The following is a 19,446-nucleotide window of genomic DNA, read 5'->3' on the forward strand; positions in this document are numbered from 1 at the left end:
TCCCCTTGTACCATTCCAGTGTGTGGGGAAAGGACAAAAACATGACTGGCTTCAGGAACTACCTCATTATCTTACAGTAGATTTGAACTGGTTTAAGTTTATTACTATTGCAAGTCTTCTGACAACAATATGTATACTCTTCCAGTAAGTACAGTTTATGAATGGTTGTTATTTGCCTGAGTAGTTTTAAACTGCAACTCATCGTACCAAATAATAAAGAATTGATAGTATAGGAGAATAATTAATAATTTTATCCTAAAATCATATAGAAAAAGAATCTCTATTACATTTTTGTTTAGTTACGTTTTCAGTAAAGATCCCGGTGCATGTTTTATTTTATACACAAGAAGGTAGGAAAAATACTTCATACACTTTTTGTAAATCCATGATGACAGAATAAACCTTAAAGGTCATCTTTATAAGTCTATGTAAGAAAACAAAACCGACCATGAAATTACGGCCAGTCTATTCATTTTGTAAGCTATCTTATTTTTTTTAAAGATTTTATTTATTTGTCACAGAGAGAGAGAGCGCACAAGCGTGAGCACAAGCAGGGGGAGTAGCAGAGGGAAAGGGAGAAACAGGCTCCCCGCTGAGCAGGGAGCACGATGCGGGGCTCGATCCCAGCACCCTGGGATCATGACCTGAGCCCAAGGCAGACGCTTAACTGACTGAGCCACCCAGGCGTCCCAAGTTTATCTTATTTTGAAATTCTGGGACCCAGTGTTTGATGAAGAAAGATGAATTAGTTATACCCAAGTTTCTTATCTATGTGTACCATCCCATTACATTCGTTTAACTTAAATCTTATATATATATTTAAGCCTTTTTAAGGAAGGCAATCTCAGATTACAAGGAATCATTAGAAAAGATTTAATGAGACAAAGCCAGTGTGAAGTTCAGAGATTGAAGGAAAGGAAGGACTAGTTTTTTTGTTTGTTTGTTTTTCCTCATGTTTTTTTTCTTAATTTTTTATTGTTATGTTAACCACCATACATTACATCATTAGTTTTTTTAAATAATTTTTATTGTTATGTTAATCACCATACATTACATCATTAGTTTTTGATGTAGTGTTCCATGATTCATTGTTTGCGTATAACACCCAGTGCTCCATGCAGTACGTGCCCTCTTTAATACCCATCACCAGGCTAACCCATCCCCCCACCCCCCTCCCCTCTAGAACCCTCAGTTTGTTTTTCAGAATCCATTGTCTCTCATGGTTCTAAGGAAGGACTAGTTTTGCCTGTTTGTCTTGTTAATCATAATATCTATAGTGAAACAAGCAACAAGATACAGATTTAGTTAAAAATGCTGACTACAGAAAGTAGTGAAAACTCTCAACATACGTGTTGTTAAACACTGAAATCTGTTATCCTCAGAGCTTGTTAAACTTCTTAGTCTTAGAATTTTAATAATAAGTGTAGAATTACTTGTATTGTCTCTTATGAATCCCAGAAGAGGAAATTAAATAAAGGAGACCTCCTGTACTCTGAAGAGGTTAAGAAATATTTATTAAACTCTACATATAAAAGAGTCATCAGATAAAATGGAGTAATTCATATGCATAGTTCAGCACCTACTGGCACATTAAAGGTTCCCTAAATATTATGTCCTATTGCAGCTTAAAATACATTTCAACTCTTAAAATCCTATCATTTTAGTTGCTCCATCACTGGACAAAAGCTTCTAACATCAAAAGGTAAGTTCATATGCCATTGATATTCTCACTGTATAAAGATCAGCTTACACAAAATAATTAATAGAAAAATTAATAGCCACAGATAGACATTTCTCTTCTATATAATCCAACTCAGTATTTTAGTTTAATGGGAAAGTGTAGTCAGGGTTAGAGAGGGGGGAAACATATTCTTGCTTTGTGACAATGTCATAAACATTTGACTTGCAAAGTGTGTGGCAAAACCTTCAACTCTTCTGTACCCACAAGTATACCCATATACATATACAGTTACTATAAAACCTAATTTCAGAAAAATTCAAAGTTTAGCAAAAAATATATTTCTCAAGATAGTTAATCAACATAAGCTGAATTCATCATTGCCCTCCAGCATCTTTTCAGCTAGTGGTGCTGTGTGCTCAGGACTAAATTCTGGTTAACACAATGTTTTAATGGAGTTTATACTGGCTGAAGTCTGCTTCCCAGTCTTGCCATACTCAAGACCCTTGGGAGCCAGTGGCGAGTGCTAGACAATAAAAATATAACAATACGAATAATTTTTCATATTATCTTTTCTTTAAGCATCCCCAACTTGTCGTGGTTAAATTTTTCTCAGCAAAACATTATTAAAGTTCTCCCAGATAGATTGTTTCTCACATTCTAGGGCTGTTTTAGAGCAGGTCATGTGCTGAGTTTTAGGTCCTTCTAGTTCAGAATTACCAAATAAGGAGGATGGAGAGAGAAAAGAAGACTTAATTTCTTAATAATAAGCTTTATTCTGCCTTATTTAGGGAGGCAGGGAAGAGCAAAGGGTGGGAAGCTGAAGTAGAATCGAGTCAGAAGCCAGAACTGCAGTACTCTCTTTCTTTGCCCAATCCCAACATTACAGAATATTTCTCTGGCTTCTCCATGGCCAAAAAAAGCAGGAACAAATGAGGAAGTCAGGAAAATTATTGTTTGGTTATACTAGTAAGAGGCCTTTCCTAATTGATAATGGAATTCAGTGAGGTTTCATAATGAGTCCAGTTCAACTAAATTTATGTTTTCTTCAGTCATGTGAAAGCGATGTCAGACTCTGCTCTCTGTTTTGAGAAAAGTCCTTCAAGTTTCTTTGGCATGTTCACATGCTACCAGAGCAGTTGGTTACCCAGTGGAACATTCTCTTTTGCAAAACTCCCTGAATCCCTTTGTTTGACTAACTTCAAACATCATTTTCTAATTGCATTTAATCTCATTACACCACATCTCATGTTCCTATAATTGTTGGTCACTACCTAAACTAGGCCTTCCAGTTACTGCCTGTTCTTTTTCTTTCCCACACCCATTGATTCTTTGCTTCATTTCTCCCCGCTTCTGCTTTCCTCCCTCTCAAATCTTCACAGGGAATATTCTGGAGATTTATACAATACAAAACACTCCTATACTCATCCTTAACTAGGTATTTGTCACAGGATCCAAAGCTGGGAGAGGCATCCTTTCCACTTCCTCATTGCCAGTTTTGGACCACACATCCTGTTCCAGGTGCCTCCTTCCCAGCGTGCTACCTGCCTTCTCTCAGGGCTCCCTTCTTCTATGCTCCTGGCAACTGCTCCATAGTTAAGGATTTACATTGTTTTTTCAATACCCAGGCACCATGCTCTGTGACAATACTCCTCATGCAGGTTATCCATCGAAATGTCCACATTGGTGGCTCTTCACTTTGGATCTCCCCTGCTAACCCCACCCACCCACCCACGCACTCACAGATGCATGGATTCCACACTCAGTTCAGCTATCCCTTTCCATGAGGATGTCATGGATTTGTCATCTAGAAATGCCATCAGATCACAAAAAACTTGAACTCTAATTCCTTAATCTTTATCCAAGGCTACTTAATCATTCTGACTTTCTTACGCTCTCGCTTACACGGTGCCTTTAATGATCTCCGTTTTCCATTTACCCTCCCTACAACTTCTCTATATACCACAGCCCACTCGTTAGCGACCTCTTGCTCTCACATCTCTCCAAGCTTAGATTGTGGTGCTCAAGGGTTTAGGGATTATAAATGACCCGTTTCTTGGTCTATGCAAGTGTGCTAGAAGGTAGTATGACTAGGCAGAGTCATCGTTGATCACCATAAAAGCTTAACACATCTTTATGTGACCTTCTTATTCCCAACCCAATGCATGTTTGAGTGTGTCTCTGGTGCAAATGCATAGGAAATGTACACCTGTCAACCCCCAGCTTCTCCAGCATCTCTTCTTCTGCACGGCACTTGTAAAACCCCGTTCTAGATCAAGTACCTGGTCACCCTTTCCATCTCCTGTACCTGTGCTACTGAGTGAGCTGTTGGAGACACCACAAGCTTTGAAGCCTGCTGCCCTACACACTCACATTTCCTAATCTTCTATCTGCTCTTTTAACTCTATTTAACACCTCACCCTGTTAATGTATTATAACAGCTTTTTTTTTTTTTGAGAAAATAAAGTCACTCAAATATTGACTTGAAAATGTCTGTCTCTCTGTGTACATTCTTATCTCTGCCTTCCAGGGCCAGGAGACAAGATGCCCTCCTTCCTGTGCAAAGTTAGGCCTTCTTGCTTCCCTGCTATCCCATCTTCAGCAAGAACAGAGTTCCTCTGTTGTCCTCTCTGTCCTATCTTCTTCCCATCTGTTGTACACACACCCCTGTCAAAGTGATTTTCCTGAAACACAAGTCTTATCCTGTCACCACTCTCCTAAAATCCTCTCCAACGGCTCTCTGTTGCTCTTAGACTGAAGGCTAAATATTTCAACTTTGCTTTCAAGACTGCGCTACTAGATTCCAGATGTCTCATCTCTTAGGCACTGACCTTTGGATTTGTTTCCTCCTGCCTTGGACCTTTATATGGAATCTTTTGCCTAGAGCACCCTCCCTGTCATCTACCCAGCTCTTTACTTGATAACCCAGCCCCTCCACCCTCCAATGAGCCAGTCCACTTCCACATGGACCTCAGGTTTCATTTGATCCTTCAGATTTCAAATTGGACTTCTACTTTCTCTAAGAAGACATTTCTGAACCTCCAGATTTGGATTAGGTGACGTGCTTCCTTGAAATCACTAACACAGACTTTATCACAGTGTGTTTTGATTTTTTTTTTTTTTTTTTGCTTACTTGTCTATGTTTCTCGCTAGACACTAAGCACTGTAAAGTCAAGTACAACATCCATCTTTTTTCCTGACTCTTCTTAGAGGCCAAGTGTTACAATCTGAAACATAAATATTTTATGAACTGAATAACAATAGAATTGGTAAGATTATAGATCTAAGAGCATATGTAGATGAGCAATTGAAATCTAAAAGGACTCACAAGAACATATGATCTGCTTTACAAAAACAACCAGGAACCATAAGCATGTGATCTGAAAAAAAATTAAGGTCATTTAAAAATTTCTTCCCTCCCGCAAAGTGAACAAAAAACAAAAGACATAAAGAATCAAGGGAAATGTTACCAAAATTCCTGAAGAGAAAGTAAATAATGCTCGGATTAAGAAGACAGCATTTGCTTCCACAACCTTATCACAGCTTGACAGCAAGTTTCAGGCCAAGTTGAGGGTTTTTTAAAGAAAATATTCTTAGTGCCTGTAGATGACCAGATGCATCAGAGGATCTGGAGCACCTATAGGCTGTGCAAGAATTCAGAAACATGGAATGGAGATATTTACAAGTATAGTTGACCGTTACAAATAAGTCCCTATTAATATTTTCTATACTGAGGTCCAAGGGAGATGGAAAGTGTATATTATTATTTTTTGACTGCTTGACTGTGTTTGTTGACTACACCATTGCACCCACACTAGTTGAAAAAATTTTTCTTCTGTTTTTGTTCAATACATTTATGTTGTTTATGTAAAGTGATCATTCTGTATTCTTTCTAACCATATATTTTACTTATTAAGTGCCAACTGTACTAGACCCAAGGTCTGGGGCAGAGAAGACATAAAGAGAGAAACTTGCTTTTGGACTGATTCTCTCAAATAGAATGAGCTAGCCATCTGTTAGAAGACCCATGACTGTTTTCACAAAAAAAGTATCACAGGTAAATCTAGTGCTCTCTCTCTCTCTCTCTTTTTTTTAAGATTTTATTTATTTATTTGACAGAGAGACACAGCGAGAGAGGGAACCCAAGCCGGGGGAGTGGGAGAGGGCGAAGCATGCTTCTCGTGGAGTTGGATCCCGATGCGGTGGCGCTCGATCCCAGGACTCTGGGATCATAACCTGAGCCAAAGGCCTATACTTAACAACTGAGCCACTCAGGTGCCCCAAAACTAGTGTTCTATTGAGGGTGTTTGAGAAATATCTATTTAGTTGTATAGGTTAACTACTGGTCACCAAAAACCTGTATTTCACATCAAGTATTTTAGTTACCCGGTGCTTCTCAAACTATATCAGGACCACAGAGGCAGGATACAAACCTATCTGTATCCCAGGTTATAGAGTAAATGAAACATGTTGGCATTATGCACATTATCTGCCAGAAAACACACTAAAAGGATTGGGTTTACAGGGATTTCTATTTAAGTTCTGTAGAAAAAAATTCTGAAAAACTTTCAGTGTTTAGCAAATAACAATTAATTATAAGTATTTCAAAATGTATAACTCCTCATAAACCTTCTCTTTTGTTTACTCTTTCCTGTTTTCATTTAGGAAACATACAATACTTGTATGTAGTTTTTCATGCACATACATTCTTGATCTCAAACTTTTGAGTTCTGTTTTTTTATAAAGTCACAAATATTTTGAGATTTTATTATTACTATCATGCATCTTTAAGTAGCATAATCCTGATAGTTGGAGAGGTCACAGTTTCTTTGTATTTATTAACAGTTTTTCACTTCAGGTCAGGATTCAAAATTTTAAAAATCACCATGTCTCTTTATCTTATGTTTAATTATTTTGATAGACTGTATTATTGATAAAATTACCAAAAAAAAGGGGGGGCAACTTAACCAGTGTGGGAACGGAAATCTACAGTGTTTAATTCAATAGTAACGCCCTAGATCAGGGTAATAATTATACCTCTGAAATTATGCCATGTGGTTGGCAACCACAAGAAAATAGTAACATGCACTTACCCTTCGATAACCCAGAATAGAATGTCCTTCGTGTCTGTATTTTAATTGAAACATATGGGCAAAGGCAGAGGTGTAAATACTGGACCTGAAGCTTCTAGTAAGTTCTGTGTCTCCCCAGATTATTATTGTAAAACAAGTGAGTCAAATATCAGCTGTTAGAGCACACTATTATTGGGAATGGGAATTCACCCGTTGTCTTTCTGAAATGGCAGCAGGACCCTTAAATCCACGGTTCTCCAAAATGCTGCTTGCATGAGGCGCTGTGAGTTTGGAATTACTGGCTGAGTCATCAGGTCACAGAGACCTCAGATAGAAATTTCTGTTGTTTATTTAGGAAATGAAAGAGATTTATTGAAATATGGAAATTACAGTCTGTCATTTGCAGGAAAATTTCTTTGTTTTAGGCATTCTGAAGAAATATGCAAGTGCTATAAACAAACTAATACTAAAATATTTTCAGTGCCACAATTCAGAGAAATAATAAAATGTAATTGATAGGCTTAGAGATCATGAAGGAGCTGTTTTTTGTTGAGGGGCTTTTGCACCACAGTGTTCTATTACTGAAATAATTTACTTTTATATCGGACGCTGATATTGGAATCTGTACATTTCTGGTATAAAATAACTTTAGGCATTTTAAATATATTTTATGTTCAAGTAAAAACCAGAGGAGGAAGCTTTGGTGTTCCTAAACCACTCTGGATGTCTTATGTTTCCTTCTGTTCGAAGGGTGCACCACAATCATTCAGTGCACAAGGAAAGAAATCTTGGGCTCAAATACTCTCAGGCAGTGGTGAGAACACACAGCCAGCCTGAAGGACTTCCCAGATCTGAGCAGTACGTTGCATTTCTTGGCCGATGGACGCCAACACACACAGCTCCCTAAATCACCCCTACTTTAATATCCAGGCCCTGCTGAAGGGACTGGGCTGATGTGAGACTGAATCCAAGCCTGCCCCTGTTGGATTTCATTCAGCTGGAAAAACGAACAAGTAACAGCCACTGGGAATGGGCTTTGCTTATATGGGAAGTCCTCCCAGCCACTGCTTTAACTCCAGTGACCTTTTCTCCAACACTTAAGACTGCAAGGAACTTGAGCGATGTGGGAGAGGGGGGAAAAACAGTTTTTAGAATTTTGGTTGGCAGGACTGCAAGCTACTGAGACCATATGAATTTTGCAACCAGAGGCCAACTCTGATTGCTGAGACTTACTCCTTCTTTCTATATAGATAGCCTACTTAATGATACATGTGCTCTTTTTTTTTTTGAACAATATTTCTGATCACGGTGGTACACCTGCTCACAGGCCTTTTTTCCCCCTAAATTTAGTAACAAGTTCCTCCAGAGCTTCAACTCCAGGAGAGACAAGACCTACCTCTTCTTTAAGATGCCTGCCTGTTACTGAAACCTAGATGCTTACTTTTGGTTAGCTAATTGTTGGTCTGTAAACTTCCAACATTTCTCATTTTACCCATAGTGAAAAATAAAACCTCCATGGGAAACTAGCACATACTTAAGAGAATGATTAGTTTCTTGCTTGTCAGCACTTTGGGAGGTGGTGTGCAAGCAAAGCTCTCCCTTTCACTAAAATTGAGTTCTTGTTTGGCTCCTGGCCTACTTTACAGATAACCAAACAGAGGCAGACACACCACATCCCAGCACAAATCAGGGATATGGGAAGTCTGTAAGAGGAGACAAGAGTATATTTCATTACCTATCACAACTCTGGAATGCTCGTTATTTTCAACTTTCCTGGCTGAGTATATATAAGCATTGGTTAAAGAGTAGCCTGTATATTTAGCTCTCTTGAAAAGTCACTCGGTGGAATTGAACACTGCTTTTAGTGAAGTAAATACTTTTATTATTGTTTATACCGCAAACTAGAATTTGCAACACTTAAAAAATACGAAAGCTGTGGCTGGTGTTTTCTTGGAAGGAAAGTCTTTATTTCTCAACCCTAATTTATTACAACATGAGTTTGGATCGTTAGAGAGAATCAGGAATTATTTTAAATCCCGAGAGGAAACGTTTCTTCAGAGAAGTTCGTTCTTTTGTCAGTTTGCTACACGAATGGCTTCTAACCCTGTTTTGTAAGATTTAAGACATCTTTTTTTTTTCTTTTTGTGTAATGTTTTGAAGGAAACCGAGGTTTACTTCCCTATTATTCAATCTGATGGCTCTATTCATGTGCATTTAACTTGCATTTAGTAGATAAAAATGGAATCCATTGGTTCTAGTTTATTTCAGGTACAGATCAGTTAACAAGTTTCTAAGAGCCGTCTGGATACTACTGTAGTTGAAGCAGTCTCCAATTAGGATGTACACAATGTCTTGTGAGACACTTTTATATAAGCGAAACACCTACAATTTGGTGTCAACGGAGGGCTAGGCTCTCACATGTGGTTGCTGATCGGTTACAAAGTGTATTGAATCCTCACACATTGTAGAAACATTTTGCTGATGAAAACTTCCTAGCCTATAGAGTGTGTTGGTCCTTGATATTCCTGAAGCATAGCCACCTATTAACCTCCAATAAACAAGGTAATTTTTACTCACATAGAGGAAAAATAGAATCCTCTCAGCCAATATAGTAATGGACACAGGTAAACAAGCACATAGGAAACTGAAAAGATGGGCTTGGTGTATAATATCCCCACCCTCTGTGTATAAATCCTATGTAGATGTTGATGACTTGATTTACTTTCCATATCAAAAGCAGTGTCTTTCCTAAGGCAATATTCAAGGAGTTTTTAATGAGTGGACTGAGCTACGATGATGAGTTTAAAAAAAAAAATTTAATGATTTTTACCTTAGGTCCTGTTATATGAAAACCTACATGAAACCAGATGGATGTTAGGTAAATACTCTTTACTAGAGGTGAGTGGGACTTAAAAGTGATGTCTTAATTGCCAACATCGTTGTCTTAAATAGAGCTGTGCCGAGTCTCAGAGAGAATAACTTTTCAGGATTAATGCTTTAAATTAACAGCTCACAACTTGGTAGACTCCATTGCAATCTATCATGTTGAGGATAGGTGAAGTTGATATTCAGGGATACCTCTTACATTTTCTAGGATTTCTTGGCCTTATTAATTCAAATCTTACTCTCAATGCATGCATGTAGCCAAGATAATTACAAGAAGGCAAGATCAAAGCCAGCATATTATAGTCCTATTCCATTTTCTGCTGATGTGAGTGATCTGCTTCTCCTTTGATGTTGTATGCTTCTACAGCGAAAGTACAGAGGATAAAAATACTACACCATGTAATCTGGCATTTATCCCATGAGAGCAGAATTCCAAATTGTGACACATGTCAAAAAGTTAAAAAAATAACTTAAAAGAGTCCTATGCTTTATAAAGTGACATACTCTGCATTTAAACACCATCGAACATCATTTTCCATTACAAATTTAGTCCCTGATATAAAATTCAAAGAATTTTTGTAACTTTAGTAGAAGAAAATAGTTACCATATTTACTAGCAATTACATTAAACGTGTGCCTGAGCCTTTATCCCACCTAATGAGGACAGTTGAGAGGAAGCAGACGCCCAGCGCACACACACCCATTTGTGTTTGTACATCCATTCCAGGACTCAGAGTCAACTAATGTGTACTCTACACAGCCAGCCAGCTGGTTTTAGTTTGCTATCAGTCTTCTGTCACCTTAGGTCATGAGGTTGAGCAACTGACAGATCTCTGAACTAGTTGTTGTTGATTAGAGAAACAGTTCTTGGTCTATAACATTATATTTAACTTAAATATTCTTCCTTATGTTCTACTGGATGCTAAATGTTGCCAGTCTGATCGTACTCTTTCTGTCTTAGTTCACCTTTTAGAAATATGTTAAATGTGCGTGTGTGCGTGTGTGCGCATGTGCACTCACATGTGTTTGGTTTGCCTCCGTATACATGAACATAGAGACGGCAGTATTACTTCTAAATTACCTTTCCTAGAAAATTAAATTGACTTCTCGCCCTTCTGGAGGAAAATAATATTGTTCAATCATTCCTAAGTTACTAGTTGATTCTAGTCCATTCCATTTTGGACTCAGACCCTTTGAGCTACCATGATCAGACATAAATGTTTTGTCAAGAAAATGGAAAATTGTTTTTTAGAGGCTGTCACCTCTAAAACACAGTGCCCAATACTGAGAAAATCGGTTTGATAAAATACAACTTAATGTGCACCCTTCACTTGCAATCAAAATCAAAACTTTTTTATTTTGAAAAATAATGGTTTTCATCTTTCCCATGAACTAAATATTCAAGGACTTCTGGATGCCAGAATGATTGTAAGGTATGGCAATGTAAGAAGACCAAAACAATATATATATATATATATATATATAATATATATATATATACACACACATACATATATATGTATAATTTCTTGCTTCTACCTTCTCCATTATTGGAATGAGTTTCTAATAATGTTGAATACAATGAAATAAAGAACATGAAGTATAGTTGAATATGTCATGGAGAAATACCTCTGGTGATCTTTGGCATGTTATAGAATATGGTGGTGCTAGAACACTCAATATGAACAGATGTCATGACGACTTTGGGAGACTGTAAACATGTAGCCTTGATAGAGACCTGTGACAAAATTTTAAGGTACATTTTTAAACAAGTACTTCTGAGACAATGTGAAATAAGGGGTGAGAGTCACATTTTGTCAATTTGGGTTCAGTTAGAGCCAATAATATCTGTGTAATCTCAATTCCTTTAACTTGAGTGCTACAATAACAAAATACCATTAATACTCCATTAATTAATTAATTAATTATCCTTATTTTTTAAAAAGACTTTATTTATTTATTTGACAGAGAGGGAGCACAAACAGGGAGAGCAGCAGGCAGAGGGAGAGGGAGAAATAGGTTCCCCCCTAAGCAGGGAGCCCAGGACGCTGGGATCATGACCCGAGCTGAGGGCAGATGCTTAACCACCTGAGCCACACAGGTGCCCCTCCATTAATTAATTTAATCTTGGTCTTTTTGGCTCACTGAATGTCAAGTAGGAAACATGAAGTCTTACTTCCTGTTCATTGGGATCTCCTCTTCCCTCACTGGTTACTTCTTTTCGATTTCCTTTTCTAGATCTTCTCTTCATTTTTTCCTCACCTCCAAACACTGGATTTCTCAGATGTTAAGCATCTGAGCTCCTTAGTTTGCTATCTACGCTCAATCCCCAGATTATCTCTCTTACTCCTACAGCTTTAAAATACCACCCAGACACTAACGCCCACAAATTTCTACCCCTAGCTCCAGACCTACCCCTCTGAATCTAGAATCATATATGCAACTTCCTTCTCAATTATCTCCCTTTGGCATTTATATTTTTCTATCATTTAACCCTACTGAGCCATCATTATGTTTTAGTCACTATTCTAAAGGTTTAGATAAGAATGTCTTAACTAATTTAATCCTCATAATAACTTCATGAAGTCAATAATATTATTATTCTGAAATTATAGGTAAGAAATCTGGGATATAGTTACTCGCTCAGGTTTACACAGAAATATGTAACTCAGACTTAACGTGCCCCAAATATAACTCCTGATTTGTTTTCTACTACTTACCCTTTGCCAGTTTCCCATGCCAATACACAGCACATCCATCCAGTCTGCCAATTGCTTGGGTCAACCTGGAGTTCCTTTATTGTTTTGCCCATCTCCTCCAAATTATCAGCAAATTTTGTCCATTTTCTGATCACATTTCAAGACGACCATCATTGTTCCTCATCTGGACTATTGTAATAGTCTTCTAACTGGTCACTTTGCAGCCAGAGTAATCCTATTGCAACAAAAGAAAAATCAGTAACTTTTATGCTCAGTGTCATCTTAGGGTTTCCCATCTCAGAATAAAATGTCACATCCTCAGTATGGCCTAAAAGATCCTCACGATTGTGTCCCAGGCCACATCTCTGTCTCTGACTCTGCTACAACTCACTTACCTCACCCTCACCCTTCTCTACATCATTTCTTTGGATCTCTTTCCTAATGTCATCCTTATCGAAGTTGCTTTTCCTCATGTACTAACTGTAGTAATGACTACCTCATCCTGTCCCTCTATGTCCTCTTTTGTTTTTAAAGCCCTAATTTTCAAATAATGTGCTCCTTAGTATGGCCCCCTTTTCCTATTATAATACAAGCTCTAGGACTATGGCTTTTTACCTTTTCTATTATTGAATCCTGAATGCCCAAGCTGTGTTTAGCACCAATTAAGTATCAATAAATATTAGGTGGTTAAATTAATAAATAGGTAGAAGAGTTCTGAGAATTGTCCCAAACCTACTAGTTATTTATTATTATTATTATTTTTTTTTTTTTTTGAGAGAAAGTGAGAGAGTATGAGAAGGAGTCGGGGGAGGGGCAGAAGGAGAGGGAGAGAGAGAATCTCAAGCAGGTTCCATTCCCAGTGTGGAGCTCAGTGTGGGGCTTGATCTCAGGACCCTGAGATCATGACCTGAGCCAAAAATCAAGAGTCAGACACTTAACCCACTGAGCCACGCAGGCGCCCCCAAACCTATTAGTTATTATTTCTATGGAGATATACCCAAGTACAGTAAGGATGATAAATTCTCTAGAGGAATCCACAAACCTGGATACGCAAAAGAACTGGCATATTAAGAATGTATTAACAAAGTAATTACTATTACTTTAAGGGATCATGATTTTAAATAGTAATCAAAGCAATTTGAGCTGTGATTAAAATTTATCTAGTCTGTTTCAGTTTGCACATGTCTGTGCTCACAAGCACAGTCTGGCTCTGTTGTTTCACACTCATTTACCTTTTGACACCATTAAGAATGTTTGTTCTTATATATTATGCTCTAAATTAAAATGATAATACCCTTTGCTTAGTACATTTACTTTGGTTGTGTGATGTAAAAGAGATTCAATTTTCCTATTCCTTATCATTACTAGAATGTGTTGCTTTGTTTCACGGGGCCCACAGCTGCCTGCCAGAAAGGCTGTAAATCCTCGTCTCCCTTGTAAGTAGCCAGGGCCATGTGACTATGTCCTGGTAGATGAAAGTGTTGTGTGTGTCCATCATTTGTGACTTCAGAAGGAATGTATAGACCATTTGTGGAGCAGACTTCTAAATAAAAACTAAAATTTGTTTTTTATTTTTCCATAATAATACATTTGTAGCCAGGAGGTAGATGCCCAGGCAGATAGTGCTTTACTCAGCTCTAATCACTTTCGAATGTACCCATGTTATGATATTCTTGCCAATAAAAGATGAGTCAAATGATTAATATGTGTCATTTCTAGTTCTTGGACTTGAAAAATTGATCACATGTTCTACCTTTCCCTTTCATGTGAGCTTCATGGTGGACATGTCTATGTTCCAGGGTCAGCTTATAAACTAAGACTAGGAATGATGAGGAAAAAGGTAGAAGGAATCTGTGTCCTTTGGTGACCACAGAAGTGAAGAGCAGCCAGCTAAACTAACCTGGAATGATGAATGTGGGGAAAACAAAAATCTTTATTTTTCATGTATTTGGGATATATTAATGGCTTAGATTTTTATCCTAAATAATGCATGTTTACTTATCATTCAAATTTCCTTCCAGTTCGAATGTGAATTTGGAATGTTGGACCTTGAAAAGTCTTCTTGGACAATGAGATAAAAGCTACATGTTGATGACTTAATATCCAGATTCCTCTTAATCTTCGAACACATAAGAGCCCTGAGAGGCTTACACTCAGATTTTGTGTATGTGAAAGAGTAAAATGGTGGCTTCATTTGATCGACTTCCATTTGGGATTTCTATCACTTGAGCTAATATAATTCTAATGAATTAACTGGGTTGTATTCCCTACTAACTGAATTATTTGCGTTCTGTCAATTAGTATAGAGCTAGTTCGGAAGCAATTCTGCTCTGGCCAGGAGAGTTGCTTCCAGTCTGGATATCAGCACATTCTTTATTTATTATCTAAGAGGACATGGTTCTTCTCCAGGCAGTCCTTCTTCATGAGCTATTATGTCACATGTACAAATGAGTGGGTATTGTTACAAACCTGAGACACAGGAGTTTTCATTACAAAGTTTCCATTTATCTTGTTTGAAGAGTTGCCTATTTTTTTTCCTGTGATATCCCTAGAAGATAAATTTGCTGTAATAAGATAAAGGAAACTCTTCATTGAAAACCACAGCAAACACTCAGGTCAGTTTAAAAGTGTATTTTCCACACCCCACATTATTACAGCAGGTCCAACTAAATTTTAGTGCCCAAGGACCATTCTGGCTATTATTTTCTAATAGAATATGGTATCATATTATCTTTGAAACAGTTTCTGTTTAAATTACTACCCTGCTCACCCCACTCTGCCTTTACTGCCTTTATGGGGACTCCCTTTGAAAAACCTGAACCTGAATTGTCTCCAAACTCATTATCTATAGTTCCAGGCCAAAACTTGGAATTTTTATATATTTGGAGAATAGCCTTACAATCCATCCGATTTCAGAACAAATTCCTATAATTATTACAAAGAAAGGAAGAAAAAACTGCAAATTGATAACCCCTTATCTATCTGGAAGAGCCCTTCTTTTGTTTTATTAAGCTATCAAAAGAAAGTTTTGGCCTATTGCAAAAATTCCTAGGCAATTAATAATTGAGTGTATTTTGAAAATAATAGTAATAGATAATACTGATGGGCTAAAATAATTTAAGCCTAATGTGGATAATTAGGACTAATATTTTGTGGCACTTTATTGTCCAAAACATTTTAACAGCAATTATTCCATTTGGTTTTTCATAGTTCTGTGCAGCAGGATGAACAGGTATTGCCTTATTAGACATTTTTTTTTTAGATATGCGACCTAAGGCTTCTATAACTTTAACTACTATCTAGATAGAATGTAGCAAAGGGAAGTCTACAGATTCCAGAATCTGTTATCTTACTACTTGCCGTATAGTGTCTAAGTTAAAAAAAAACAACGAAGAAACAACTTAAATATCTCTTTGGAAGATTACATTGCTGTCCTTACACACAAAGAAGAATTGTGCCAATTTATGCAAAAATGGAATAGATGAGAGACAAGCCTTAATAAAACGTCTCTTTGCTTCGCTGGAATACTGGCCAGGAGTAAGAACTTTTAGTTGAATGCTTTTAGTTGAAGAGATGAAAGGTTTTAGTTAAATATTTTAATGAAGCCCTTTTTTGTTTTTGTTTTTTTCTGATACGGCTTCTTCTAATTCAAAATTTGGTTTTACCTTGAAAGAAAACATCCAGTGCCAGAAGATAAATCTATACTGGGGAACAGTGCTTGTAATTGTCATCGCTATTGACATTACTGCCATGAAGAATGTTTCTCCAATTATATTTGAAGTGAGAGAGGCCATGTCTTTTTATATGTTCTTTATAAAACTGAAAATTTAGTACAGACGAATCTTTTTGTTTAACACTAATAAAAGGACAGATAATTTTCTGACCTGTGTCCTAACAATGTATTTGGAAAGTGATGTGCTTTTGAAAAGTCTGAGGCAGTAATCCTGGGTACCTCAGGATCTATGTGTGGCTGGTTGCCTAAATATTTCGAGCAGAGTGCCTACTCGATATTATTTATATTATGTTGTTTAATAAAATTTAAGTTTTTAGCGAAACTGCCTCATGGACTGGTAGTTTGGGCACCTTATGTAAAGAGCTGTTTTTTTTTTTTTTTTCCTTAAATGACTATTCCCATGCCTAGTGAATAGTGATTTCTTAAAGGAACTCATCTGATACAAATGCTTTAAATATTATCAGTAATTCAGGGGAACACAAGGAAGTTTAAAAAGGGGGTAATTCAAGCAGCTTCGAAAGCACTGTAAATGTATGAAAAATATGTATTCTCCCCTTTCCCTGAGTAAACTGCACAGAAACCAACATAAGTGGTGCATAAAGCTTTCATGACTTAAGCCCTAGGCTACATATTTAAGTGGTCCCCACTGTATTCACATCTAAACAGTGGCACCGTATATTAAGTATCACAATAATAGCAAAACAACTATAACATTATTAGCATGATTTTATTTTTTTTTTTTTTATGGCTTCTTGACTAGTTTGACAACTACCTACTGGCTTTTAGGAAATGCCTAAAATGCCCGTTATATATACTTTATGTCGGAGAAGATAGACAGCTTTAGTTTTACTCATGGGATCGTCCACAGGAAAGCTTCTCAGGCAAAAATTGGGGGGGGTCTCAAGTTACAATGAACATTCCATATACAGGCTTCCTTGTTATCAATTAACTCGACTTACTTCTTCATCAATTTTTTCCCCCTTCAGTCTTGATGGTTTTATGACCTAGGCCCAGGCAGTACCCTTAGGCGGTCCATGTGATAATTGACACATTTTCTAACACAGTATAGTGATGCCCAAGTCACTGCTTTCAGGCCGTGACTTGAACTTATTGGAGTCTGCGGCAGGGGCTCCTTTTATCCTCATACATCAGAATCCACTGACAGCTCTCCCATGCAGGGACCACGCAGATCTCTCCCCTAGGAAAATATATGCAAACACCTCCAGAACATTGTAGTGGTTGCTAGGCATCACAATGGTGACATCTTTATGATAAACACAGTATGCAGAAGAAGGTCTAATAAAAGAATAACAAATTATTACATGCAAAGGGCAATTTTACAAGATTAACGGGGATAATAAATTACTGCTAGCGTCAGAAGACCATGGTACCTTTTAAGATATTTCACAGTGGAGCCAAAATGAACCGGCCTCTAAAAACCCAGAGAATGTAGGAGAGAATAGCAAACTGCTTTTCCGCATTTCTGAAAGATAGGCGTGATACTTACCTTGAAATATGGTGAGTTCAGCGAGTAATTACGGCTAAATGGGGTTATGCGTGCAGTTCCTGCGAAGATATTTATTATTCTTTTTCATACAGCTATTGTATGTCCAGTAACATTGCAATCTGTATGCTATTAACTTAATCAGAAGCCTGTAGGATTTTATTTCTAAAACAATTTCAATACGTGAACTTACATAGTGAATTTACATAGTAAATTCCAGGACTCAAATCTATTTTATAATAATTAGTTAATATATGTTTTTCACAGGATAGTAGGAGTTTCGGTGTTTCTTTAAAAGGCAAATAATTGCTTCCCTTGATAATCTTGATCGGGTGCTCAAGAAATTAAAAGGAAAATGTTTCTAGATTTTCATATTTAATTTACATTTCCCTTTTACTTTGAAAAATAACATTTCCCTATTACTTTTTCTTATCTGTACTTATAGTACAAAGTGAGAAAAAGATTCTGTTACTTGAACATTGGAGGCATGACATTTGCAATATATATTTTATTTTGTTAAAAGAACATTGGAGGCATGGCATTTGCAATATATAGAATTATTATTTTATTGGGTGCCTGGGTGGCTCAGTTGGTTAAGCAACTGCCTTCGGCTCAGGTCATGATCCTGGAGTCCCGGGATCGAATCCCACATCGGGCTTCCTGCTCAGCAGGGAGTCTGCTTCTCCCTCTAACCCTCTTCCCTCTCGTGCTTTCTATCTCTCATTCTCTCTCTCTCTCTCAAATAAATAAATAAAATCTTAAAAAAAAAAAGAATTATTATTTTATTTTGTTAAAAGAACAGAAGTTATTCAGACATTTCCAGTGGTAAATCTAATCTTTTCCAAGAAATAGGATAGAGGGGAGGAAGGAAGGGGAAGAGGGAGAAAGGGACAGAGGGAGTAGAGAGAAAGAAGACCCAAAAGAAAGAAGGAAGGAAGGAAGGAAGGAAGAAGGGAAGGAAGGAAAGAAAGCCTTGAGACTTTCCAAGTTGGACTCCCTCCCCAAATATTCTGATACCTAGAGTTGAAAAGTTGAGTTTCTATTAAAATACTTTTAGGGGCACCCGGGGGGCACAGGCAGTTAAGCATTAGACTCTTGGTTTCAGCTCAGGCCCTGATCTCAGGGTCCTGGGACTGAGCTCCGTGTCAGGCTCCATGCTCAGCTGGGAATCTGCTCATTTCCTTCCCTCTCTGCCCCGCCCCCCCCACCTCATGCATGCTCTCTCTCTCTCAAATAAATAAATTAATTAAAAAATAAAACAAAATATTTTTAAATAGCTGCTTTAAGTTATGATTCATTGGATAGAAATAATGCAGCCAAACTTTATTGGCGAAGTCTGTTGCTATTGTGGGTGAGCCATTGGACTCAAGCTTGACCTAAGGACCAGTTGAAGTAAAAAAAAAAATGCATTCGTGTTCTTTTTATACTTTTTGTTACTGCTCATGAATCCTAGACGCAAAGAGTGTATCCTATTTATCTCCTTCCCACCACCTTTATAGCTCTTTCTACCGTGGCTGCCATGTAGTGGTAACTCATAAGTAGGTGAAAGTATAAAGAGTAGAGTTTTCCAGTAGGATTACACTTGAAGTGCTTTCTAAAAGGATGGTCCTCACCTGATCAAAATAATAAATATTCCTTTTGACGGATCTTGAAATCTCCTCAAATGAGTTTGCAAATGCTAACAGTGCAGTCCTTGTAGGTGAAGGAGGGAAGTGGTTGAGTTATAATTGATAATTACTGGGTATATTTTGGAAAAAATATTGGGGAATCAGGCACTGAAGGGAGGCATTGAAGTTCCTCAAGAATTGGTGCAACCTCCTCCTCACTGGGAGATACACAAAGAGAAAATGGAAGTTCAGTCAAGTTGGATATTT

The sequence above is a fragment of the Eumetopias jubatus genome, unplaced genomic scaffold (genome assembly GCF_037043125.1).
Source record: "Eumetopias jubatus isolate StellerSeaLion01/CBP00866 unplaced genomic scaffold, mEumJub1_p1.0 scaffold_4, whole genome shotgun sequence".
In the NCBI taxonomy this organism is placed as follows: domain Eukaryota; kingdom Metazoa; phylum Chordata; class Mammalia; order Carnivora; family Otariidae; genus Eumetopias; species Eumetopias jubatus.